The sequence below is a fragment of the Canis lupus genome, chromosome 20 (genome assembly GCF_048164855.1).
Source record: "Canis lupus baileyi chromosome 20, mCanLup2.hap1, whole genome shotgun sequence".
Lineage (NCBI taxonomy): Eukaryota > Metazoa > Chordata > Mammalia > Carnivora > Canidae > Canis > Canis lupus.
This window is the reverse complement of record NC_132857.1, coordinates 57,116,571-57,144,303: the sequence shown is the minus strand read 5'-3', so window position 1 is coordinate 57,144,303 and position 27,733 is coordinate 57,116,571. Positions and strand designations below refer to the sequence as shown.

The following is a 27,733-nucleotide window of genomic DNA, read 5'->3' as shown; positions in this document are numbered from 1 at the left end:
CCCCACTGTAAACTTTTATTGTATTCAATTTATCTCCTTGGAAAACCAACTTAGTTCTGGGATATGAGGTCTGAAGGAATATTCCACTCGCTGACTCGACTCTCAAAAGTTTTCTGAGATGCATCATGAATGAGCTTTAAAGAATTTAATTTCTCAGGAAACATAATCATTCTTGCTTGTCTGGATTAAAAGCCAAAAGATGTAAATGGGATAAGGGTCTCTTGATTTGGCAATAGAAACTTTTTGAACTCTCTCAGGGATTCCCATGTAAGGCAAATGGTTTCGTAGCAGCGTTGGTCCGACCCTAGAGAACCAGAGAAAAAAGAATGGAGACAAAAAGGAGTTCTATAAAAATCATAACAGAAGATTAAGTTTATGAGTTATAATAAAGATATTCATGGATGGTTTCATTTTCTGGCAATTCTGTGACTTAAAAATTTTCCTTGTTGCAATTAAATTCAAAGCATGTGTAAAAAGGTACCATGCATATGAGAAAAAGCAAGTTTAATTACTTACTGGAAAATATATTTTGCATGTTTAAAGTAAATCTTTTAAGCCAGGTACTCTTTTGATGCTTCATTATGCATGGGGCTAGAGTGGAGCATTGTTTTAATTCATTCATTCATTCATTCATTCATTCATTCATTCTTACATCCACCGAGACGGTGGCTCTTTTCTTAATGCTTCCCCATTTACTCTGAGCAAGTACTTTACACTACTTCACCAACATTCTAATAATTCATATGTAAGTTACTTGACATAAAGCTTCTAATATGAACAACAGCCCGATGTCTTCAAACGATCTGAATTTTGCGGCGAGGTTTCTAATGGCAAAGTAAAACTCTTCCAAGGAACAGACTTAAAAATCCGGTCTTAATTTTTAAGGCTCCCAGAGACCAAAGACAGATTCACCATTGGTTATGATAAAGGGACGTGAGAATTGCTCACAAAATGTGGGTGGAACTGGAACTGACGACCAGGAAGAGGGGTGGTGCCGGGTCCTGAGAACAGGGAGTACGGCTGTGTCAGGGATCATCAACTTTGACATTTAACTACGCCTTGTCTCCAGAAGGTGGTGCTTGTCAGTCGCTCCTGGACGGTGTGAGACTGGACTAGACTATATCCTGGTTCTTTAATAAGAGTTCCCCTCTCTAAAAGAAGCCAGTGGACACAGAAGCACTACTAGTAGGGCAAGGAGACCTAATGTGTCCCCCTATCCACGACTCCCACGAAATGGGCACCAGGGAACTTGTGCTGGAGGAGTGGGTGGGGCTAGACCAGCCCTTGAGCCCTGGAGAGGGAAAATCCATGGAACCACGAAATTTTAAGCTGAACGAGTCTTTATTTAAACATCATCTGACCTAAGAATTCTTAACCAAACCCTAAGAGGTGTGTGGAATATTTGGGGTCTGGAGTTATATTACTTCGAAGTCCTTTTCAATTTTCATATGTGTATTTACTGAGGAGGGGGGTTGATAGCTTTCGCTATGTTCCAAGAGACGTCTAAAAATAAATACGATTAAGTAACGCTCATTCTAAAAAGGAGGAAGTGGAACCAGAGCATGGTTAGGGGACCTGTTTGTGTCTCTCTCAGCACAGCGGTGGCAGGGCTGGACATGGGACTCTGAGGGATCTTGCAACTACACAGAATTTCAACAGGATTTCTGTATTTTTTTTTTTTAATAGGGGTGTTTACAGGGTACTCTGCTGAATTTGTTTCTGTGTCGTCTCAAAATAACTGCAGGGTTGGTTAAATATCCAAAGCTATTAACATTATGCTAATCATTTGAAAAATGCTTAATTGACCAAATGTTTCCATTTTGATTGATTATGTGGGCATTATCCAGACATAGTCCAAATAACAGCACACTCCCATGACCATGATCCTGTAAATACTCTGGCATCTCCCCCATTACCAATAAAACTATTCAGCACAAGTATGCGGCATAAAAGGGAGAAAAATGGGAAACATATGTCGGAGTTCTCCATGTGAAATCTATAGTCATTAAGGGAATGATTTGCATTATGTGACCTAAGCATGCAGTTAGTTAGCAACCATGGGACTCAGCAAAGTGAAAAGAAAGAGCAATGTTGGAAGAGGTATTTCCAAAGGAGACAGGATTACAACTCTTGTTTTCTAAACCAAAACAGCCAAAACAAAGCAAAAGTAGTGAGAAAGCATTTATACAGGACAAAAGAAGTACAACACCTTGTACTCCTATGATAGCACATAGTTCCTAAAGATTTAGGGTGGGCTGATAAAAAAGGCAAATATTCTGAGAAAACCTACAAACTAGTAACTGTTACAAAGTGACTTTAATCACGTGGCCCAAACCTGAGTGAACTAAAAACCCTCCACGACACTATCCACCAAGTTATACCTGTGTCCAAATGGGGTGTCATAGCATGACAGTTATTAGCCTGACCAGTGTTCATGTCCTTCCCCACCTCTTAGCACTTCGCTTTTCTTACCACTGAGAAAGGTTAGACGTCAAATTTTCATGAGAAACCAGAATAAAAAGAAGGTAAATTCCCTGGGGTCGCTGCATTGAGCAGGAGCCTGAGAGCGTGAGCTCACATGACAGTACGCAATAGGGCACAGGGCCTCGGGGCGGCAAGGGGAAGAGAAGGCTGTGGGGCAGAAGAGGGAAAGACTCTGGGGGACAGGGTTATAGAAAATAGGAGAAGATGAGACAGCTTAATGGGGTTGGCATGAGCCAGTGTAACGGAAGCCATGATAATCTTGAGAGAAATGCTTGACAATTCCATTTTGGGGGATGTCTCCCTAAATGTGACTCAGCGGAGGGGGAGGCAAGGGCAGAAAGCACCCAAGGCTCTATGAGAGACTCACACAGGCAAAAAAGCAAAATAGCAGGATTCTCTAAAAAAATGTCCGGGTCGCCCGTGTTTCTGCAGATACCTCAGGGGTGACCAAATTTTCGCAACGGGGCAATTCACCTTCCATGTAATGGGTATGTTTGTCACCGCACCTGCCATAAAAAGAGATGTTCGGTGCGCAGCGGAATCGCATCATATTGATGGTGATAAGGACTGGGCTAGAGGGAAGCGACGGGTGGACGACAAAGGCTAGATACTGAAGCATGTGTCGAGGTCAACTGCAAGTCCCAACGCTTGGTGACGCCAGGAAGCGGGTTAAGTTAGTAGATCCTTTCTATATTTGGGACGGCTGCCATCCACATTCGTCAACCAAAAAAATAAACCAGCCTTACTCTTCGTGCTTGCGGAGGTGTGGAGCACAGCAGGTCACAGTGAGTGTCCGTGGCCGTAAGGGACCAGCTCAATCCTGCCGTAAACAGGCAGCGTCTCGGCTGCTGTTTCCTTTGTCCTGTGTCCTGGAAGTCTTCACTGCAGTGACTTGCTTGCCAGGGCAGCCTTTGGCGCAGGGATCACACATCGAATCTTCAGATTGGGATTCCGTGAAAACGGCTAGGAAGGAAGAAGTCTGTCGGCTTGTCCTTCGGTGGAAGCCGTCTCCAGGTTTATGTGGCCAGCTGTCCAGAGAATACCCTTCCTGTGGGGCAGTCACGCTTCAGTGGCATCGAAGCCGAGTTTGGATCCACTTTACCAGAACTCCGGTAGGCCAGGCCGCATTCCGGGCGGTGGGTCTTGCCCACTTACCGTTCAGCATCGGCCAGCGTCCGCAGGATTCAGGTCCAGCCCCGCCTCGGTTCGCGTATATGCGATGTTTCCATTGTGTTCAATAATCTGGAACTCTTGCCAAATCAGACACCCATCCCATTGTTTGCGAACTAGGTCGACAGTGACACTTCCTAGCAGATACTATTTTTCTCTTCAAAACTTAGAGGAGAATGCCCCCATCTACAGCATTTTTTTTTAATTGAGGTATAATTGACATGGAACATTACATTGGCTTCAGGTCTACAACACAATGATTTGTTATTTGTATATATTGTGATGTGATCACTACAATGAGTCTAGTTAACATCCATCACTGTACGTAATTACAATTCTTTTTTTTTAATTTTTTTTTTAAGATTTATTTATCTATGATAGACATAGAGAGAGAGAGAGACAGAGAGAGAGAAAGAGAGAGAGGCAGAGACACAGGAGGAGGGAGAAGCAGGCTCCATGCCAGGAGCCCGACATGGGACTCGATCCCCGGAGACTCCAGGATCGCTCCCTGGGCCAAAGGCAGGTGTGAAACCGCTGAGCCACCCAGGGATCCCCAATTACAATTCTTTTTCTTATCATGAGCACTTTTAAGATCAGTCTCTTAGTAAATTTCGGATGTACGATCCGGCGTTATTGACGATAGGCACCAGGTTGTATATTACATCCCTAGGATTTACTTATTTTATAACTAGATGTTTGCACCTTTGGACCCGCTTTCACCCATTCTGCGCACCTCCCACCTCCTGCTTCTGGCAACCACCAATCTGTTCTCTGTATGTATGAATTTGTTTGTTTTTTTAAGAGTCTACATGTAAGTGAGATCATATGGTATTTTCCTTTCTCTAACTTATTTCACTTACCGTAATGCCCTCAAGATCCATCCATGTTGTCACAGAGGGCAAGATTTCCTTCCTGTTTATGGACAAATAATATTCCATTGTATATATGCCACATTTTTTTTTTTTTTTTTTTATGATAGGCACACAGTGAGAGAGAGAGAGAGGCAGAGACACAGGCAGAGGGAGAAGCAGGCCCCATGCACCGGGAGCCCGACGTGGGATTCGATCCCGGGTCTCCAGGATCGCGCCCTGGGCCAAAGGCAGGCGCCAAACCGCTGCACCACCCAGGGATCCCTATGCCACATTTTCTTTATCCATTCACCTATCCATGGACCCTTTGATCCTTTCCATACCTTGGCTATTGTAAATAACACTGCAATGTGTGTGTGGGAGTGCATTTTTTATTTTTTTATTTTTTTTTTTGAGTTAGTGTTTTTATTTCCTTTGACTCAATACCCAGAAGTGGAATCACCGGATCTTATGGTAGTTCCTTTTTTTTTTTTTTTTTTTTTTTAAGGAAACTCTATACTGTTTTCCATAGAGGTGGCACCAATTTACATTCCCACCAGCAGTGCACACTGGTTCCCTTTTCTCCACATCCTTGCCGATGCTTATTTCCTGTCTTTTTTATAATGGCCATTTTAAGGTGTCAGGCGACATCTCATTGTGGTTTTGATTGTTTTTCCCTGATGATTAGTAACGTTGAACACTTTCTTCATGTACCTGTTGGTCATCTGTATGTCTTCTTTGGAAGAATGTCACTTGAGATCCTCCATAGAATTTTCATGCCTTCAAAATCCCACCACGTGAAATGTATCTGGGGCATGCTATTTCACAATGTGGTTTATGAATAATTTGCCCCAGAGGGCATCACTCAGTAACCACTAGTCCAGATTAGTAGGCAATCCAGCCTCCTTCCTCTAGATGTGTCCCCCTTCAATATTTCCAAGTATTACCTGGGATGTGCTTACATGTATCCAGACAGATGGTCCTGTTTGCACCCAGTTGCCCCTGGAATGTGATTCCCACCCGCTCCCCTAGATTTGGAGATGAGCCGACTCCACAGACCACTGCCACAGAGCGTATCCCACCCATCTTATCACAACTGTTGCTGACAAGCTAGAGAACCGCCAGGCGTCTAAAGACCCAGACAAAAGAGATCTGCTGCCAGGTCTGAAGCAGCGTGTCGGTGTGTGTCATTCATACCTGAAGCAGGATTGCTTGGGTCTGAAAACTCCTATTCAGTCACTTTCATTAGTGCAAGTCTTTGCCCAGGCCCCAAAAGATTTCAAGACTTGAAATTTCATCCAAGGGCATTCCGTTCCAAGAGAGTGTCTGTTCCCGAAGTCTCTAGATTTCCAGATGCACTTTCCATCGAACATGTGTAAGACCAACACAGGTTCCGGTGTTCACGTACTCACACGTGGGTCAGGCCACTGATCTTATTTTTTTCTTACTATCAAGAACATTTTTTCTCTCTGGAGCTTTCATTGCCCTTCCCAGCCACTGGGCATTGGTGAATGCCACCGTGACAGGCTACAGAAGCTTTAAAATTCAGCAGAAATTTAAGAAGAGCTACGGATCTGCGCACATTTGTCAATTCTGCTTCTGGGTCTTGATTCAAAGGGAACAAAAACGCTAACTCAAGAAAACATATGCACTCTCTAGTCATCATGGAAGTTCATGTATCAATCGTTTGCTTACTCCTGTCGTTAGATAGTCCGCTACCCTGAGTATAACACAGAAGAAAAATGTGAACATTTGCAGTAGGAAGGCCTGGGTCAGAAAATGAACTCCATTCCAGGCATGTGCCCTTGAGGGAGTTACTGATTCTCTTTAACTTCTTTCCGCATCTGCACGCTGAAAATGATAAAGAGCACAATAACCTTAGGGGGTGGTTAATGAGTTTCAAATCAGTGATAGAGAGTTTAGAGCAGGATTTAACACAGAGTAGGTACACAACAAAGGGTAGTTCTTATGAATATCAATTATGGCCTTTAATAAATATCTACTGGAAGTTGAAGATATGCCCCCCCCCCGTGACCAATGGGGCTTATGAAAGAATCACGCTGTAGGGGACTTCTCTGCTCTGTCCCTCTTGAGCAACAGAATCTCAGCCACAATTGGCAGGTGGGGCGCTCTTATTCCAGATACCTATCTATAATGATGGGTGGCCTGATCCGTAAGTGAGGACTTTGCAGAGATAACAAAATTATTAGCTGAAGATGACTAGGCCCACCCGATGGAACGGAAATTATATACAAGTCACTACACAGTTAACTCAAACATATTAAAACACAATAAGCATGTGGCTACGATATGAACGTCTAGCTTCTCCTCACTTAAGAAGCTGTGGGATTGATTCTTTTTTTTTTTTCAATTATTTTTTTTATTCTTCTCTTCCTTTTTTTCTTGAAATGTTTCAGAATTCTAAGAAGTTCTTGTATTGTAAAATAAATGCTCAGTGTTACGACAACTCGTGTATCTAAAATTATCTCCAAATAATAAAAAGCTAGGTTCTAAAAATGCTAAAGTATAAAACTGTATCAAGAATGGAAGTCCCTATGAACCTTTTTCCCTACTCCTTATCCTCTCACTCCAGAGGTGTAGACAAGATCAAGAATTTGGCGTATGCACGTCTATACATTTGCTACCCACATACAAAGATGCATGTATGTGGATGTATGTACTTTTTTTCTTTGCATAAACTGTTATATTACACATGCTGTTCTATGACTTCCTGTTTCCCTTAGTATGTATTTTGGGCAGCTTCTCACATGAGGACATTTACATTTTCTTGATTTTTAACCATTGTACAATTTGGATTGAATTCACTTGTTTAAAAGACTTAAGCAAAAGGCACTTAGATGTCTCTTGGTTTTGGCTCCGGTCGTGATCTCAGGGTCATGAGATCGAGCCCTGCATCAGGCTCCGGGCTCAGTGCAGAGTCGGCTTGGGATTCCCTATCCTCTCCATCTACCCTCACCCCTCAATCTCAAATACATAAATAAAATATTAAATTTTATTTAATTAATATTAATAAAATATAATAATTTAATTTAATATTAAATTTAAATTTTTAAATCAATATTATTTAATTATTTAATATTATTATTAATGTTATTTAATTAAAATATTAATAAAATATAATAATTTAATTTAATATTAAATTTAAAATTTAGGAAAGACTTAAGCAATGTATTTCGTTATGTTTATTTATGAACAAGCCTGTGCAGTTTCAATGTTTGTTTGTTTGTTCGTTTTTGGTGACTTGTACTTCTTCTATGTGACCTGCATTCTTGTACCCTTTGTCAAACTTCGTACAGGATGAATTGTCTTCCTATTGATTTATAAGAACTTTCTGTTAAATTCAACCCTTTAAGAGTCACGTGTGTGGCAACTATATTTATCCAGGCTGTTATGTTATTGTTTTATTTTATTTATATTTTATGTTAAGTACATATTAAATTTCAGCAGTCAGTTTATCTAGGTTTTGGCTTATTTATGAATTTATTTTCATGCTAAGAAATGTATTTCCTAATTTAAGATCACCAAAAAAAAAAAAGAGTTCTTTTTTTTTCTTCAGGTATTTTATACTTTTAAAACTTGTTTCAACTTTTACTCTGGCAAGAATTTGTTATGATGTAAGGAGCGAGTATTGTATTTTGTTCAAATGCCTATACATTTGAACCAATAACATTTACTAAATAATTTATCTTTATTTAACTGTTTTGAAAATCCATTTTAACATAACTTTTCATTTTTCCATGAATATAATTTTGGGCTTCCCATTCTCTTTCATTGATGTCCTTGTCTATTCCTATACCTTTGCTTTAAACATTATCTCTTTTTAACGTATTTTAACATTTTTGTATATTATTCTTCCCCTTGTTAGTTTTATACATTTTCCCTTACTTCCCATTAGTTTATTCTTTCCAATAAATTTTAAAATATTTTTACAAAAATAAGTCATTTTTTTAACCAAAATTACAAATAATTTCAACATTATTTTAGGGTGAATTTGCATCTTTACGCTGCAGAGTGATCCTCCTCTGGTGGTGTTCTTCCACCCCAGGAACAAGTGTTTGCCTTTCTATTCGCTCAAGCCTTCCATTATATGACTCAATAAAATACAAATATTTCTCTTCACATATATCCTGTGCATTTCTTGTCAATTTCTTGACATTTTAACATTTATTTGAAAGGGATCTAATGTTTAATTTTATTTCTTTTTTATATAAAGGACAGTTATTTATTGTGTTTGTTTTTTTAACTGCCACCTTGAGTGATTTTTCATCTTTTCTGTAATGTTTTTTCATGTGCCTTTTAGGCATAAAAATCATATTATTTGATAGAATTTAGATGATGAGTTTCTTGGTATTTGCTGTACAAGTCTTTCAGATTTTTTGAATGTTTAAATGTTTTCTGTATTTTTGAAAAATTTCATAATAGGATGTGGGAGTGAAATAATTTTATCTGACTGCACTAGCCCAAGCCTCAAATATTTCCCTATAACCTACTCATATAGCTACATAGGTATTACCCATCTTAGATATTATTTGGCAAAATGCTTATTAGCTCACTAATTATTCTTGTTATTGAATACATTTTCATTCCTTTAAAATTTTTTTTTTTTATCTATTTATTTGAAAGAGAGAGAAGAGAAAGAGGCTGGGAGCTGGGTGGGGGAGAAGAGAGAAGAGCAGAGGGAGAGAAGCAGACTCTGTGCTGAGCATGAAGCTGGTCACAGGGCTCGATCTCAGGACCTTGAGCTCACGCCTGAGCCGAAACCAAGAGTCAGACGCTTAACCAGCTGAACCACCTAGGCGTCAGGGAATACATTTTTTCTTATTCCTTTTATCTCTAATTCCCCTTCTTGCCCTTTAAAATCAGAGTAGTGGTTAATTAACCCAATGATTAGGAGTTATTTTATAATTTCTATATTGAGAAATTTTTAAAAAGAAAGTCATTGTGGATTTAACTGATTTTAGCATAATTCATTATTTGTATTATTAATTGTCATTATCATTTGTAAGCACATGCTGCACAAGGTCCCTGCCCTGGGGAGCATATCAAAGCTCACATTTAATTATTATCTTGAATTTTCATGGTACTCCAGGTAATAACAAAAGCTACGAGAACCTAGAAATAATTAAAGCATATAATTAATATTACCAGTTAAATGTTACCATACACAATGTCCAATCAACCAAATAAATAATTATTAAAATCTCCAAGATTATTAAAATTTACTAACATCTGTTGGGACAGTTTGGCAATAACCTCAAGTCATGAGACCTTATCGTGCACACGCCATTAATTTTATTGCTTTTATGCTTCAATGTTCAAATAGAATAAAAGGATTAACTCTGGTTGAGGTTTTATATGAGGGTAAGTACACAGATGCCTAGTTTATAAACTGATTCATTTATTCTATAACATGATACACTTTCCCAATAGGTTTATAGAGCAGGACTTTGCTATAATCTAGTTTTTAGACAAGTCCAAACACGTGGACTTTCATGATGAACTTCTTAAGAATTCAAGGTGCACGTGTGCATATGCTGCGTGTCATTAAGATGATTTTGGTAAAAGGACATATGAATTCCTTGATACACTTCTAAGCCTTCTTTAACTGCCTGACAAGAATATCTTTCCCATTAGATTTTAAGTTCCTACAGGACAAAAACATGTTCTTCCTTTTTCATTTTACCTCCATGAACCAATGGGGGTTTTGTTTTGTTCATAGAGAAGCCTCAGTAAACTATTATATGAATGACAGAGCTTGTAGGAAGAGTAGACTTCTTGCTGTAAACATTAAATGCCCTCCCTATTTTTATCTCTGGTCATGAGGAGGCTAGGGCAGGACCCTAATAAGACCCTAAGTGTTTTTGGACATCGGCCACATGAAGACTTACGGACAGAGCAAGTGCCTCATTGGGCCTGATTGGGTTCTGGCACCCTGATTCTGTCCCTGAATGGGAACTTTGATTAATTGTTGCACTAGCCTCACAACATTGAATGGTTCCTAAAACAATGCAGCTTTTACTTGTTAAATGAACAAATAATAAGGACACCATGAAAGGTTGTTTTTCAAATATAGAAACCAAAATGAAGAGTGTGATTCAAACCACTCCCAACTGTGCACCATCCATTCATCAAATGATCTGATTCCTCCCTCCTGTGGTACAGATGCTGCTGGAAATTGCCTTTGAAATGCTCTAGGGAAAAAAAAAAAAAATGAAATGCTCTAGGGTGCAGGAGGACAGCCAGGAACCTATGTATTAACAAAAGCTGTGAACTAGAACAGTAATGTCTGTTGGATTTTCAAACAGTCCCACTCTTCTTCTGGCTACATAATTTGTCTCTTCTTAATATTCTCTCCTCCCGACCGTATCTTCCTTAAGTGCATTTTGTCATTGACTGTGGTTTCTCCTCTGACTTCCATCTTTGCTTTTCAGAGCCATCTGGTGGGTTTAGCGGCATCTCTGGGCCTGGCTCCTTCTCTGGTCACGGTGGCCATCATGAGAGCCAGCCTCTCAGGTAGTACTTATAAGTTTTAACTCATGGCCAATTCAAGGGCTGCCCATTGTTCTCGAATCCTGGGATTTGGGTATATAGTCTTCCTTCTGGTCCACTTCTTTTATAGAAACAAATCACTCACCTGTTCTGCACTTTATTTAATGATCTCAAGTCTTTTTTACCAGTTACCTCTGTGTCTACTGCATATTTCCAAGGTCCATTGACCGGAGCTCTCTGCCCTATTCTATTCCAAGGCACTAAGTCATCCTACAAGGCATGCACAATGTTTTCTGATAATACTCAGCACTTTGCTAATCTTTTTGGCTTCAGCAGCCCACTGATATCTTCCGACAACAGTCTAGTGTGCCTGAGAGACCTTTCTCCTGTCATGTTAGTATTTGGAAAGTATCCCGTTCCTTCAGAATTTTTGAGAGTTTCTTATTTCTTATTCTGGAGCCAGCTTTTGTCAAGCCTTGAGATATTCAAACTGTTGCAGTTTTTTTATGAGAAGCAGTTTGATCACAGGTATCAGGTGAGTGCCCTGCATAGAACAGCAGAATTTTTCACTTGTAGTCTCCCAGACGTACCTGTAGAAGATGAACAATATTCACATTTTCCTATGTCCTATTTCTCTTAATCTATAATGGGTAGCTTTAGAACTGGAGTTGATATTTCTTGCCTTTTTCTTTATATATTTAATTTTTATATTATTAATTACTTATTTTTTTAAAGATTTATTTATTTATTTATGATAGACATAGAGAGAGAGAGGCAGAGACACAGGCAGAGGGAGAAGCAGGCTCCATGCCGGGACCCCAGTGCGAGACTCGATCCCAGGACTCCAAGATCTCACCCTGGGCCAAAGGCAGGCGCGAAACCGCTGAGCCATCCAGGGATCCCCATTAATTACTTATTTTATTATATATGCACTATTTATTATATTATTAAATATTAAACTATTACATATTTAATATTTAATAAAACATGTATACATATTTTTGTATATTTAAAAAATTTTTGATAAAACACTTGACCATGATAGAGTATTTGGGAAGTATATTAGAAGATATAGGATATACTCTTAATTGCTCATCCTATAGCAGTGCTCTTCTTCCCCTTGGTGATGCAGCCTTGGTTTTTTTCCCACTGGCCCTGTAAGCTTCAGGGGATGGACCATAATTGATCTGTGCCACATGTGGTAATCTTAGGTCCATAGAAGGGCATATGACCCAGTTGGGCTAATGTGAAATAGGGTGAGAAGCTTTTGGGAAAGATTCTCTTCCCCGATGGAGGGAGGGCTGCATCACAAGGACTGCATTCTTTCTTTCTTTCCTGCTTTGAACATTGCCATGTGATAATATGATGCTTGGAGCTGCTGCAGCCACCTAGCTTTATGACAGGCCAAGAAAACTCAGAACTATCAATTCGAGTGCTTACATCACTGAGCTACTCAGCCAACTCCTTGAATCACGTATCTCCAGATATCTGTGATGATAAAATACTATTATTTAAGCCATACTAGTTGTAGATTGTTTCCTTCTGTCAAAATAACTATATCCAAACCAAAATGTGAGAAATGGAGAAGTTTGTGAAAGTATCCCACCAGATATAATAAAAATATTTGCCACATTTCCGTTCACTTTCCTATGCATGTATACAAATACATTTAATTTCTATTTTTATAAAACTAAGATCATATTGATGTGCAGTTTTGTATTTTGCTTTTTTTTTTTATAAATTTTTATTTATTTATGATAGTCTCACAGAGAGAGAGAGAGGCAGAGACACAGGCAGAGGGAGAAGCAGGCTCCATGCAGGGAGCCCGACGTGGGATTCGATCCCGAGTCTTCCAGGATCGCGCCCTGGGCCAAAGGCAGGCGCCAAAGCGCTGCGCCACCCAGGGATCCCGTATTTTGCTTTTTTTATCATTGTATTGTCTTAGAGTGTCATTGAAAAATCTCTAAAACCACGATTTACCATATGAATTACTATAATTAATTTACATATCCATTTTTTAATGCTTTTTGTTATAATTCCAGTATGGTTAATGTGCAGTGTTATATTAGTTCCAGGAGCTAATACAGTGATTCAACAGCTCTAAACATTACCCAACACTCATTGTGATAAGTGTATTCTTCATCCCCATTCTCTATTTCACCCTAATTTACATATTCTTAAACAGAGTGTATCTTTTCTTATTTTGTATAGTGTTTGAGACAGAAATTCTGGTTGCCTAAAAGCCACGATCCCACGTTCAGGGGAAAGAACAGATACACCATAATTATTAGGAGCAAAGAAACTTTTAAGGGAACTTAAGATCAACCTTTCCTTTGGAAACTAATAATCACAGGGAGAAATCAGACAAAACACAACTTAAGAGCTGTGACCTTTCCAAAATATAGCCATGGATAGCTTTAAAGATCCAAGACAAGAAAGCTAAGGTTAAGTGTTGGGTGTAGGAACAGTGATTGCTCTAAAGTTGGTTTCCTCTAAGGAGTGATTAGTGAAGACTCTCCCTCTGCTGCTTTAGCTTCAGGCCCTGAAGTGATTTCAGCTGTTTATGAAGCCAAGGGGCACAGGGCTCCCCATGGTACATGTGGGACACCAAGTTCCTTGCGTTTTCTGGAATTGTGACTGAGAGACCACTAAACACTAGTTGAAATTTCTTCTGAAATGTCTGGCATGTTTCTTCTCATATCAAGCAGAAAAAGCATGAGGAAGGAAAGTTCCCTAGCTCACGGGCTCCACAGGGCACAGGTCTCCAACCTCACAGCATCTGTATTTGCCTGATGCAGCAGCAGCACACCACTACCACTGCCTTTGGTTGCGGCTTAGCGTAGATGCATCATAGCTAATACTTACGGGGAGGACATGTGCTCTGCACCTGGCCCTCTTCTCCCTGGCCTGGGTAAACTGACCTATTAACGCCCAGAATAACGCTACTGAGATATGCCTCATTGTAATCTCCATTTTGCAGATGAAGAGTGGAGGTTAAGTTCATGGCAGCCCAGCTGATGTGTGGTGAGGCTGGGATTTTAAGTCTGGAGTCCACATCCTTAACCATTAGGACAAAGATTCTCAAACATTTGTGGCTCACAGTGTCCTGAGTATCTCAGAATATTTTTTACTACCCCACGGCCACAAGAAAAATCTAGTGGTTTCCTTTATTTAAGTAGTTGAATCAAAACTAATTAATTTTATGTCCTAACAACTTACAAGCCATTTCGAAAAAGAATGCAAACACACTGAAAGAAAACGTGTTTTAGCTCACTCTTATGTAGCCACGATTCTTGTGAATGTGATGCGTGCACCTGCTGGGCCCTGCATAGCTTCTCATATCTTGGAATCAGATGGGACACTGCAACCTTCGCTTCGCATTCCCACTGATTATGGCACCACACTCACTTTTTATTATAGCAACTGCCAAAAATTCACTTTGTAATAATAAGCTATCATTGAAAGAAATATAGCATGACCTAATGCTTAAATTATGGGCTACATCAAACTAGTAGTTCTCATTGTGTCAACAGATGTCAGTTATTACCATGTTTCCCTCCAAAATTTAAAAGCCCCCATGTGGCCCCTGTGAGTTCCCTGTGCCGCTCTGGGGCACCTTAGTGCAGTTTGGGAACTGGGGCTTAAGGGGAACATTGCCACTTCAGTTCAGGACCCAGTAGGGGAGTGAATCACAATTACTTTTGATTTAAATATACTAGTGTTGTAAAATTACACTCCGTGTTGCCAGCTTGGTTATCCAAAGCTTTATATGTATTTAATTGAGGGATTCTTTCACTTGGTTGCATTTTCCTGAAAGAGGAGGGTCACAAATCAGTGGAAATGGAATGACAAGAGGCCATTTTGAGTCTCAGCCATTGGGGGCTTCTATAGCAAAACATGATACTGGACTATCTAGTTGCCCCCCTTCCTTTTTTTTCTTTCTTTCTTTTTTTGATTGAATGGTTTCTAAAGTTCTTCTTAAACTTTGGTCACTGAAATTTATACACTCAGTTCTTTTCTTTCCACATGTGGGCATAACATTGTCGCTCCACACCCAGATTTTCTTCCCTCAATTTCCTTAAGTATGGAGCCATAGACTGTAGTAAAATGGGAGACACACACAGAGAGGCAGAGACACAGGCAGAGGGAGAAGCAGGCTCGATGTGGGACTCAATCCTGAGATCCCAGGATCATGACCTGAGCCGAAGGCAGATGCTCAAACACTGAGCCACCCAGGTGCCCTCTTTAGCGGATTTTTCTTTATCTTAGTATCTGATCATTGTGACAGTGGTAACAAATTTTTTAGCATCTTGAGCATATTTTTAAACAAAAAATGGACACCTCTCATATTACTCCAGACTTACTCATCATTACAAGTTAGAGCTCATCAAAAGTTAGCTTCCCTAACCGTCCACTCCTGCCCCACCCTCCCCCTAAAATTGAAAACATAACCTTGTTAGTACATTATATACAGGTTTTTCTCAGCAAAAAATCATAGTGGTCAGACAGTAATATTTTGATGCTTTGGGGAATAAGACATCATAAAAACATTTTCATCTGATTCATGAGGTCATTGAGAATGTGGTTAAATCTACCACTTATTGCATTAGTTTTCTCTTTGTCTTAATGGAATTTTCTCTCTTCTAGGTATGAAGAATGTTGTGCTTCTGTAACCTTCATTTTCAACTTTCTTTTTTTCTCTTTTGCTTTGGCTACTAGTAAGTTGAAAGCCAAGTTTAGCACATTCATAAGACTTCATGGTTTCTGTTGTATGCACTAATAGAACTCTTGATCCAATGGACTCCTTGCCCCTATCTTCCCTTTGCCTCACTCATTTTATCTGAACAATAATTTATTTTATTCTATCTTTTCTATTTGATGCATTATTTTAAAATATACCAAATCCTGTGTAGAAAGATTCATGGAATAGAGGTTAATTATCATATATTTTAAAAGTATTAAAATGAATGAAAATACATCAAGCTGATTGTCTATCAGTCCAGGTCCTGAAGAAGAATAAATGGCAAACCCAAAGGGGAACAAACACCTCAAGTTTTTTTTTTTTTTTTTTGGCTCAGTAATCTCCTACCAGCATTCAAACCCAAAAAGAAGATGAATGCAGGGCGAGGGAGACCAGTGATGTCGTCCAAATAAAGCAGCCTCTGCCAAGGGGCAGAAAATAAGGTAGAGATGGGTGGTGAGTGGTTCTGCACAGAACGAAAGATTTCCAACATATCTAGCAATGAGTAGTAATGGAGATGAATAGTAAAAGATGAATTTATAGACTGGAGGGAAACAATATATGGCACCTACATTCCTATAAATCAGTATTTCAAAGAGCAATATTCAAGAAATCCATGTCATCTAATCATATAGAAGCAAGCATACCAAAGGAGACTCAACACTGAATGCATAGAATTTCACCATGTAAAATAAAATAAAAATTATAGCATATTCTACAGACCAGAAGTTGTAAAAATAAGAATTACATACATGTTTTGCTCATCATTGACTACACTCAAATTAAATAGAAAATTTGGTGTTGAAATTCAGAACATCTATATACTCTTTGTTGTTTTTTCATGGTAGATGCTCAGAGCAATAATTGCAGAAATAACAAGACAAAGATGAAGTACACTTGGAATAGTAAAATTCAGCACATAATACATTGGAATAATTTCAGACATTTGGATGTGGACATTTAGAGTCTTGAAGATAGATATTTTTGCCAGCCAACCTGTTATGTGCAAATAAGAATTTAATAAGGATGAAAATATACGAACTGATATTTTAAAATGTTTTTTTACATCCCCTGTTCACCATCCCCTGTTCAACAACCCCCGCCCCAAGCCTAAATAAGTTAGTATAATTATTAGCATTTTCCTCAATCTGGTTTCTTTGCTCTAGCCTGGAGATGAAATAATTCCTTGATTTCTCAAAGTAAAAGAAAGAAAGGAAGGAAAAAAAAAACGTAAAGGAAAAGGAAAAGAAAAGAATGCTGGAGACTTCGGGGAGACAGGATGAATTTAAATGATGAAATAGCTTGAACGGGGTGTAGTCAGGAAAATAACCCCTTGCTGTTATGTCACTGAAATATTTACCATTGTCACTTGCTTTGATAATTACTGTGGGTCTTTGTGGATTTTAAATTAGTTTTGCCAATTGTGCCTGTTCATGTTCTCTGCTCATTTGGATCCAAACATTTATCAGCGAGTTAAATAATAAATTTTGCTTGATTTGAAAAATTGGACTGTTGTTCTTTCCATCAGTCACTTGGTGAATTAAATCAGATTCCAAACGCTACTTAATAGCAACTAAGTCTACTGAGTATTGACTTTAATTAATTTTCTGCCTCTGCCTCTGACAAGCAATCAACAATTAAAACAAATTTAACTGCTTGAAATGCAATCGCCTTCCTTGGTATATCTTCAAATCCCTGTTAATATAATAGCTTAAACCCATTCCTTGTTCTTACAGTGAAAACTCTGTGTAGGTGGCAAATTTTTTTTTTTAATTGAGTTCTCCATCTTGAATGCATCAAGTTGCTGAAATTCTTGATCTAAAACTCAGGCATTTTAGAAACATTAGTTAACTCCTATCTCCTAACTAAACAATACTCTTAATTTTCTGATAGTCTTCAAGTCGTGTCTACCAAACCATTTACTCCATTCCTGGGAAGCTTCAGTTTCTGAAATGAGCTTTCACGTCTTCCTGATAAAATAACAGCTTTGTTGGACATGCTACCGGATACTTATACGTTAGCCTTCAACTGGATTGTCTTACATCCCAGAAGAAGCGTGTATGGGAACAAATAAATGGAGGTGACTCCAAGGGTCATGGGAAATTTCCATGGCATACAGAGCAATGTGAGATATGTCTAAGGAAAATATTTAGTTTCATAATTTGGGAATAGGATTTCATTTAGCACTTTTGGAACATATGTTTAAATCAGTAGGCAGTATGCTCAGGAAAATAGTACTGACGTGCATGAGGTTGCTGTCATTGGGTCATTAGCTCCGATGGCTCACAAATACCAACAGAGCATTGAAGCAGCGTGGACATATAACCCACTCTGTTTCCTAGGTACTGGATGTAAAAGTGTCCTGGGGTTGTTTTTGTTGTTTTTGCTGTGTTATGCCCAGAATGTATCACAATATTACCTTAGTGCTCCACTTCCTTTAGGCTTAACGGGACTCTGAGCTTTGAGGCTGTTTTGTCCAATCTACCATCTGGTGCCAAGTCTGTGCACCCCCTTTGCATTTCCCACTCTCCCCAGCAAGTAGCAGATGTTGAAGGAAACGCATTAAATGAGCTATAAATTTCTCTGTTATTTCCTTACCTTGGACTTGTCAATTATCAGTAAGTCCCAGTTCTCCGTGAACCAGGTGAAAGGGGGACCACATTGAGGCTACCTAGAAACGTATGGCTTTGACAGGCAGAGAACCCTCTTCCAATCCCTGTAGGCTTCTATCGCCTCCAGTTTTTGACCACCATCAAGGTTGACTTCTATGGTCCCGACCATGCCAGTTGCCAAAACCAAACAAAACAAGTCAGGGTTGGATCCTTGTAGGACCACCCTGCTGCAGACGCTGGCCAGTTGATGGGCACAGGGCAGGCTCTACTACCCCCAGCCCCAGCGTGACAGTGCAAATATTGGTCACCACTGTCTTTTTCAGTCTAACAGGCTGTATCTGAAAAGTACTTTACTGTGTTTTTGGAAATGATCTGATGCTTTTCAGACACAGGTCTCTTTTAGAACCACATCAATGCCATTTAATCACTAGTCATTTTATTTATGGCACAGAGTATGCAGATAGAATCACAGAGCAGTGTAAAGTCAGGATTGTATACGGAGTGTGTGATTTGAATCCTGCAACCATCACTTGCTGACTGCATTGCATGACCTTTTTTGTTTTTTTAAGATTTATTTATGTATTTGAGAGAAAGTGAGTGGGGGAGGAGAGGAAGAGGGAGAGAGAATCCTGAAGCAAACTCTACACTGAGCGCAGAGCCTGGCTCAGGCCTCAATCCCAAAATCAGAAGTTGGCTGCTTAACTGACTGAGCCACCCAGGGGCCCCTGCATTGTATGACCTTAAGCAAGTTACTTAAACCTCTTTGTTTCTCCATTTACCAATGAGAATAATAAAAAGACATGAAAAGTGCCATGGACAGTGTTCGCCTTTGTAAGTGTAAAATGACCATTAGCTATTATTATTATTATTAGTTTTGGATAAACTCTGTTGAGGCCGTCCTTAACAAAGTGCCAGGCCAGAACTTTTGACATTTCCTGTACTTACTTTAGATGCTCCGGACATTTCAAGGAATTGTCCCACTAGATCATCCAACCTTTGTCTTTAGGTGAGTTTACTGTACTTCAATCTCAAATCACGGATGACAAAGAACTATATCCCGAAAGAGATCTGGGAAAGGATATTCCTCTTATAACAAGCAGATGCTAGCACCGGGGAATTGCTTTGCATCTTACCTAAATCATCTGTGTTGCCATTTGGACCTATTTCCTTATTCTGTTCTTGGTCAGGAGGAAGGGCTCCTGGCCACCTGATTTTGTAAATTGTAAATGGGTGAGGATGGAGGCAGGGAGTGGGGGGGGAAGGGGGCAGGAAATGAGAACGCCCGACTTGAGATAGGAGGTCATTATTCTAGACCCAGTTATGTCCCAACTTTTCCAGGATCATCAAGTTTCTCACCTGTAGAAGATCTTTCAGGTTTATTTCGCCTCCATTGTGCTGTGGCTCTCATAAACATATTGACAGGTGAATACTTCTTTGAAATCATCTTTTGGTTATAATACAAATAAATTGTCTGCCACCGGGCCTGGTTTATAGTAGGAATGCAATGCATTTTTGTTCCCCTTTCATCTTTCTTCCCCCTTTGTACCTCTCTTAGCATTAAGAGGAATTTCGTTATCAGAAGATGGTTTCTGTGGTGACGGTTTATTGTAATTCTTAGATCACTCACATATTGTGACTTAATTAAGAGCCCTTTAACAATAAACATTAGAAAAGAAATAGAGCTTGTTCATTAAAGATAATGGACAAAAAAGGAAATAACAATATCAATTGCCCTTTGCTCCCCTGGTCAGGGTGCTCTTCCCTGGGATATAGGGTGGTTGATGGAGTTAAAGACTCTTATTATTCCAGGACTGCACTATGGCTGGTCCCAGACCCCCAGTTTGAGTTGTTTTGCTTATTTTTCTGGTAGAAATTAAAGGGGCTAGTTTGGTTTCAAAATATATTTCAATTCCATAGCAGCCCCACACCCACCTATAGGGGGCTTCACTCTATTTTCATATCCTCTGCACTTACTTTTTAATGATCAGGGGAAAATTAGCTTCTCCCAAGTCATTTATTTGTCTTTACTGATTACAGTAAGTGTCCGTGTGTGTGTGTGTGTGTGTGTGTGCGTGTGCGTGTGTGTGTGTGCTGAGGGAATAGAGAGAATCGAGCTTACCTTTAATGAACTCAATTATTTTCTGCAACATGAGATACCAAAATATTTCTCCAGCCAGATTCTGCTGACTGGTACAAAATTATATCTGATTCTCTCTCGCCATTTGCACCCTGAACATGAGTATATCCAGGAGTGGAAACATAAACATTTTGTAAAAAGACTGTCTCCTGTGGAGAACATAACGCATGCCTTACCTTTCCAAGGCAAATAAGAGCGACCACGTTTAATTAATCACAAACAGAACTCAAAAATGCTGTGTATGAATGGTTCTCAAACTTGGCTGCACCTTGGAATTACCTGAAGAGCTTGTAAAATACTGATGTCCAGGTCCTGCTCCCTAAGGTACTGCTGGCAGTTGTCTGAGATGTAGCCTGAGCATCAGATTTTTAAAACCTCTCCCGATGACTCTAACAGGTAGCCAACTTTGAGGATCACTGATCTATATCTGTGTACCTCAGAGTTCACTTATCAAAAAATTTCTGTGAGGGGAGAGGCGGCTTTCAATGTAGATTCCTTAATGACAAATCAGTTGTTTCTGAATTGTGAACATAAATGATTCCCTCTTTAGATTACTGGGTCACAGAAAATAATTGAAGGTTAGGTATGAGAATTGTGTCTTCTTTAGTGAACCCACATGGCAATGATGTAAAGGAGATGGAAACGTGTGCTGTTCTTATGTAACATGTCCAGAGATGTGCAGACGGTGGCTATCAGGTGGCTCCACAAGTCATAGGGTTGCTGTCTCCTCCTATCTTGTTGCCCTTCTGTTTTTAACAATGTGGTTCCTCTTATTTTCCCGGAATTGCTGCTCAAGCTCTAACCATCACAGCAGGAACAGGAAGGAGCCAAGAATGAACCATTTAAAGATACCTGCTAGAAGTTGAACGCTGATGCTTCCACTTCCATTCCTGTAGCTCATTGGTTTTCAGCCAGGGATAACTTCGGCCCTGGGGGGTGGGGGTGGGGTGTTTGACAATGTCTTGAGACATTTTTGGTTATTACGACTAGAAGAGAGTGAAGGTTGGGGTATTGGAATGTGGTAGGTAGGGGTCAGAGATGCTGCTGAATGTTGCACACTGCCCAAGATAGCTCCCACAACAGTGAATTATCTGACCTAAAGTGTCGAGGGCAGAAATGTTGAGAAAGTTTAGCTGTCGGTTGATCATGTGGCTGTACCTAGCTTCAAGGAAGAAAGAAAATTGTAGTCTGTGTTCGAGAGGTTATCTGCCAATTTAAAAATCAAGGATTTTATTCCTAAAAAGGGTAGAATGGACATGGCGGGGGGCGAGGAGGAGGGCAACTGCTTCTCTGTACCATATTGTCCTATAACTTCCAACTCTGGTCAAAGAGGTTTGAAAGCTGAAGTTTGCTTCCTTATTCATGAACCATCATTTTGCCATGGTGCAAACTCACGCCCTGCATTGACAGGCCAATTTTTGAAGCAAAACCAGCCATTTGCATAAAGAGAAATGCAATTTTAATGAGGGCTTTTCTGGCTACTGTTCCTGGGAAGCTGGGGTTATATTTTCATGAGTTAATCTCTCATGAATATTCAGGAGAAGCCTGCTGGGCATTGACTACAGCAGTAGTGGGTCACAAAAGGAGTTGCCAGTACATAATGTGCACTTTGCATTTGCATTTTCCTTCCCCTTCCCCTTAGGTAGAAACAGGAGCTAGAGCAGGGGTGCCATGATATCCACCTCCTGTGGTCTCTCCCAGTGCTGAACGTGCACAGAAACAATATAATAGAATCAAGCGAACCTTCAAGTACGTCCAAGCCACCTCTTTATTTTACGGATGAGAAAAGCAGGCCCTGGAGACTGAGCTTCTAGTCCCAGCCCTTCTTTAAAGTAAACGTGTGATCTCAGGCAAGTTCCTTATCAACTCTCAGCATCAATTTTCCAGTCTCTAATGGGAAAGCATTGGAGCAGACGTTGTCTTGGGTCCCTTGTAACCATAAATTATGTGGTGCCAGGAAGCTCTGATTCTAGGAGGTGATCACGGAGTTTCACCTCGTCTTACGGCGCGTCAGTGAAAGAGCTGAGACTAGAACCTGCTTTCTCTACTGAGCTCTCTTGCGGGGTTTGCATTTCTGCTTTTGTTTTCAGGCTTATACTGGCTATCAGCTAGCATAATGGCGATATGAATATCCTGATGGGCCAGCCTTTCCACGAAGACAAAGTTGTTAAACAATGTTAACACTGGAACATTCCAACGACTTTCTCAGTTCTATTTCAACTCAATTCAGTTTCAATTCCGGGACAGTAATAACTCAGAGATAATGAATAAAGTTGTCTGAACTTTGGAAGAAAAATCAATGAGGGGGATCCCTGGGTGGCTCAGTGGTTTAGCACCTGCCTTCGGCCCAAGGTGTGACCCGGGGTCCCGGGATCGAGTCCCACATTGGGCTCCCTGCGTGGAGCCTGCGTCTCCCTCTGTCTGTGTCTCTGCCTCTCTGTTTCTCTTTGTGTCTCTCAGGAATAAATTTTTAAAAATAATAATAAATAAATAAAAATAAATAAATAAATAAATAAATAAATAAATAAATAAATAAATAAAAATAAGTTTTTAAGAAAGCCCATGCCCTTTTATAATGACTTTATATGTAATTCAAATAAGCTCTTTCTATTTTTTTTTAAATCAAGGCAAACTGTTATATCTGATCTGGTCTTATTATTGGGTTTAGAAAATTAAAAGAAAGGACATCAAGATAGTGTTTAGCAGACTGCCCTTAAGTTTTCCTCAGACACAGAAAGTTTCCCCACTGTGAACGTTTTTCATCTGATTGGTACGCTTATGTACAGCGAGCTTCGTCTACTGTGCAGAAAGCTTTACAAACATGCTGTTCTCTAGAAAGTTATGAAGACTCCTTGGTTTTCTGGAATACCTTTTCTTGGGCTTGAGACCTTGTGAATGTGGGAGACAAACACAGCCATATTGGGGCAATGGCATCGTACTGACCGCCTCCCCTCCTAAACTACACAGCTCCCTTCAAAGGGAGAGAGAAGACTCCCACTCACTGCAGAGACAGTGGACTGTCCCACCAATGCGTGCTGCCCAGTGCCATTCAAATGCCACGGTGTGGATTAATAATTTCCTTATAATTTTTATAACCTGTTGTCTCTTCCCAAAATTGCTCTATGCCTTCTGAGGAAAAGTCATGGGTCAGGGCTAATCTCCCTTATAGATGAAATGGTCTTTAAAAACTTAATATAAATCCTACCAGTTTACATGTGTTGGGCATGTTTTGCAGTCTAGAATCCAGAATAATGTTGGCCTCAATTGCATCATAATCTCAACGTTGATGTCATGTTTTCCAACATTTCACATTTTACTTCTTGCAAACACTGCCTTATTTGCTTTTCATCTCGTTGAGTCTAACCTCTATAAAACAAGTTGACAAAACTTACAATGAACAGGAGTATTTTTAACAAGTAGATACAAATATGCCTAGTTCATATCAGAGAGTTTTGGAAAAGTTAGTAAATTTTTAAAGAGCTCTCAGTATATCCAAATATTTTGAAAAGTGAGTTCTTCGGAAGTTGCCATAGCAGCAGATATTTGAGGCTAGAAATTTCTTTGAGATTATATGTTATGTCAGTGTTGAAATTGTCTTATTATAGAAAATGTCACAGATTTTCAGTTCAACATTACTTGGTAACAGTCACGGCAGGTAAGAAAAATCTGAGAAAGCGGTAAGGAATGCAGCTATTGCTAATACTTAACCTTCCTAGACAATTTTAAAAAGAACAAAATACATTACCTTGTTCACATTTCTTTCATTCAGAATAACCTCATTTCTCTGATAATGACATTCAGCACGTATCAATAACCAGGTGTAGATATCTGCCAAAGATGCAGCTTGCATTTCACATCATATGTCCAATTTTGCTAGGCTAGTTGTGTAAACAGAAGATGATCACTTATTCAACTGTGATCAAACAAAGTAAAAGAGCAAAAATGTTAGCTGTTACCTCCATGGTGACATCCGGGGAGTCTCCCTCAGGGTTGATTAACTTTACATGGAATCTGAACTAATTATGACTACACATGCTGGAGAATGAAATGTTCCCATCAGGCAATGATTACAACCAACATCAAGAAAGAATTTCAGGCAGGCAATCAGAAATCACCAATTATGCAGAGTTATCTGCAAGAGATGATGTTAGCTCATAAAAGTGCTGAAGTGAATAACTCGATAAGATTTTAAAGGAACCAGATGGGCCCATTTGGGCGCCTTACAGTTGACTTATCCAAACTATTTACACGGGTTAAAACAGATTATGACCCATCGTAACAGCCAACTTGTATTGTTACATCCGTTGTTACCCACAAGCCTTTGCAAAATGGTTAACAAAGCAGAGCAATGATTGATCAAACTGATTGTATTTCTTTTATCGTTTGGCTGCCCAAACCCCACAGTTTTCCTCAAAATATGAATTTCTAACTTACATGTCAACGAGGCACAAAACAACTATTTTATTTGTTTGCCTGCATGCGCTGGAGGCATGTTGTTGCGCCACAAGATAGCCACTTTGTGTCTCCATCTTTAAGATTTGTCCTGTTGGTCTCTCTTGATGAAATAACATCAAACCTCCCACTGGCTCAGGGATTTTCAGGGAAGTTCCCACGACACTGGAGCAAGAAGGGACTTCAGCTTTAGGTAACTCACATTTCCACATTTTAAATGTGAGGTGGCGAAAGTACACAGAATCGAGTATCTTGTCCACATAACACATCTAATTAGTGGTGAGGCCCAAGCCAGAATGGAGATATTTCCATTACTATTTATTGCTAATTTAGAATGCACACCCAAACTTAGGGACTTAAAACACAATGGTTTATTTCTCATGATTTTTCTAAGTTGACCGGGAAGGTTTTCTGCTAGTTTCCCCCGGGCCTATACGCGTGGTTGCATCTAGCTGCAATGTCAGGTGGGCCCAAAGGAACAAGATAGGTTTCCTCGCCTGCCTAGTAGTTGCTTCTAGCTGTCAGCGGGGCCACTTGGGATCTAGGTAGCTTGTCGTCCTCAAGGGAGCTAGACAAGTTGCCTCACATGACAATCTCAATCGGTGTCCAAGACAGCAAAAGCAAAAGTGGTTAAGACCTCTTAAGACCTGGGCTCAGAACTGGCGGTGTCTCTCTCGTTCCTTTCCATTGCTCAAAATGAGCCATAGGGACAAGCCAGGGGAAAGACGGAGAAATGCCTTCCCTCCTTAATGGGCGGAGCAGCCAAGTCCCACCGCAAAGGCGCAGAAGAAGGCATGGCCATAGGCATTTCTGAATGTGCCCTTCCGGTTGTCAGTTCAATAGGTGAGGCCGACGTTCTGGCCAAGTCTAGCCCCTGTGCCATTTGTGTCACTGCCGCTTTCACAGTGAATGGGCTCAATCTCGTCTGTCTGTAAACACTTGGCCAGCGTCCAATTTGTAGAGAAAGAGCTTCCTAATTGTGGTTGTTTGGTTTCATATATTAGCGAAAACTTTAAAACCATCTAGTAAAAATAACGAGGTTCTCTTTTAAAATTACATTGATTTGAAACCTAATACATTTTACGAAGTAATAAAACCTTGAGAAAGCCTTTTTCTGCTCTTAAGTAGAACCCTTAAAGTTTGATTAGTTTCCAACTGAAAGCTGTCAAGTTGAGCAAAAAGCCTGTGTTCACAGTTTACGAGGGATGCCATTTGGTAACCTGAAGGTGGCAGATGTGAAGGCCAACAGCGGAGGATGGCGGTGGGGCCAGGGGCCAGGGGCCTCCAGCTGCTTTCCTGATGGGCTGTTTGTCAGAGTCTCTCTTCTAAGGAACGTGACTCCTTGTGAGTGGCTGTAAGTCTTAGAATAAATATTTCACTAGTCATGATGGTTTTGAAAACTTAAAGCTGTGAAGGACACATTGGAATCTCTGTGATTTATGATAAAGCTGAAAGAAACTTGATCTTTCCAGTCCTGCCATATGTAGCTGTGTGGAATGTGCAAATGAATTAAACTGGCAAACCCCACAGATTTTGTTTCTTGATTAAAAAAAAAAAGTCCTAAGTCAGATCAGCTAACAGGCAATTTGAAACAGGGATTTAGCAAGGCAGCTGTTTTCGATGAAATTCCTTCCAAATGCTTCTCTCTCCCTTCCCCCTCCATATTTTTTCTTGCAAGGCCTCAGAGACGCTTCTCTTCCAAATTTTCTTGGTTCTGCATATAAGTGAGTAAAAAATAAATAAATAAATACCTGCAATAGTCCTATAACTTCACATGTCACTCCTCTTCTCGGTTTGCTCTTGGAGGTTACATGTCCTGTCCTTCCTGGCACGCCCGTGTCTTATGTCCCGCGCGTTGTAATTCTTTGTATCGTACATGTAAAGCACTTAACATAGAAGACCAATAAAATGTGCAAATGTGTCTTTTGGTATATTTCTAAATTTAATTATTACAAGTATCTTTTTAAATTAAAAAATTATTTTTTATTACAAGGATCTGAAGAGAAGATCAGAGGAAACCTCTGTTTTTTTTTTTTTCTTTTGTAAAATGAGCATTAAATGACTCAAAGACGTTAAATGACTTGCCAAACTGTATACGATAGTTAGGTGGCTAAACCAGTTAGAGCCTAAGTCTCTTGACCTGTAGCTCTGTTCTTTCTCTCATATTCCATGTTGATATTCCATGATAGGTGTTTCAATACATAGTCCTTGAATGAATGAGTAAATCTTCTTATTATGGTCTTTGTTACTGGACACTACAGCCTCATGACTACAGCATATTTCAGAATCTAAAATTCAGATCAGCACTCTTGTCCTAGAACACAGGGGTTCTTTGACTCTAGTCTCTAGTAACCCATGAACAAATCGGACTGGCCAAGAGCAAGGAAATGATTCAGGTCCTTTGGATAAGGACTGGTCTGAAATGATAGGGGCTAGGAGGTGGTCGGAGCTGAATTTTCTCTTCCCTGTGGGATACATCCATAATCACTGGTCTAAAACTCTTGAACAATTCTAAATATTTTAGATTTTGGAAAAAAGTGTAATGTATATTTTGAATGTTTATATATATAATATATGTTACATATTATATATATATTAGGTAGCACCACATAACAAATGTATTAATGTTTCCGCAGTGAAATGAATATTTTCAGTAGGATAAAGTCTATTAATAACCTCAGGTCAGATCTTGCCACTCAATAAGCTTTAGAGCCAAACGTACAAAAGCACGTATAGTTTCTGAGTTTGCAATTTTGGAATTCTGGTTAAGAGACTGTGG

General features: G+C 39.7%; 1 long non-coding RNA gene across 2 annotated transcripts; it reads right to left on the bottom strand.

The window, feature by feature from the left end:
- Positions 1–3: 3 nt before the first annotated feature.
- Positions 4–24,477, bottom strand: LOC140612147 (uncharacterized). Of its 2 annotated transcripts, none has more exons than XR_012013462.1 (3): positions 24,248–24,477; positions 23,708–23,868; positions 4–304 (listed from the first exon to the last, which is right to left on the bottom strand). It is a non-coding gene; the product is annotated as an uncharacterized lncRNA (long non-coding RNA). The 2 variants fall into 2 exon arrangements; XR_012013461.1 differs by lacking the exon at positions 4–304 and adding an exon at positions 9,867–11,602.
- Between the last annotated feature and the right edge of the window lie 3,256 nt (positions 24,478–27,733).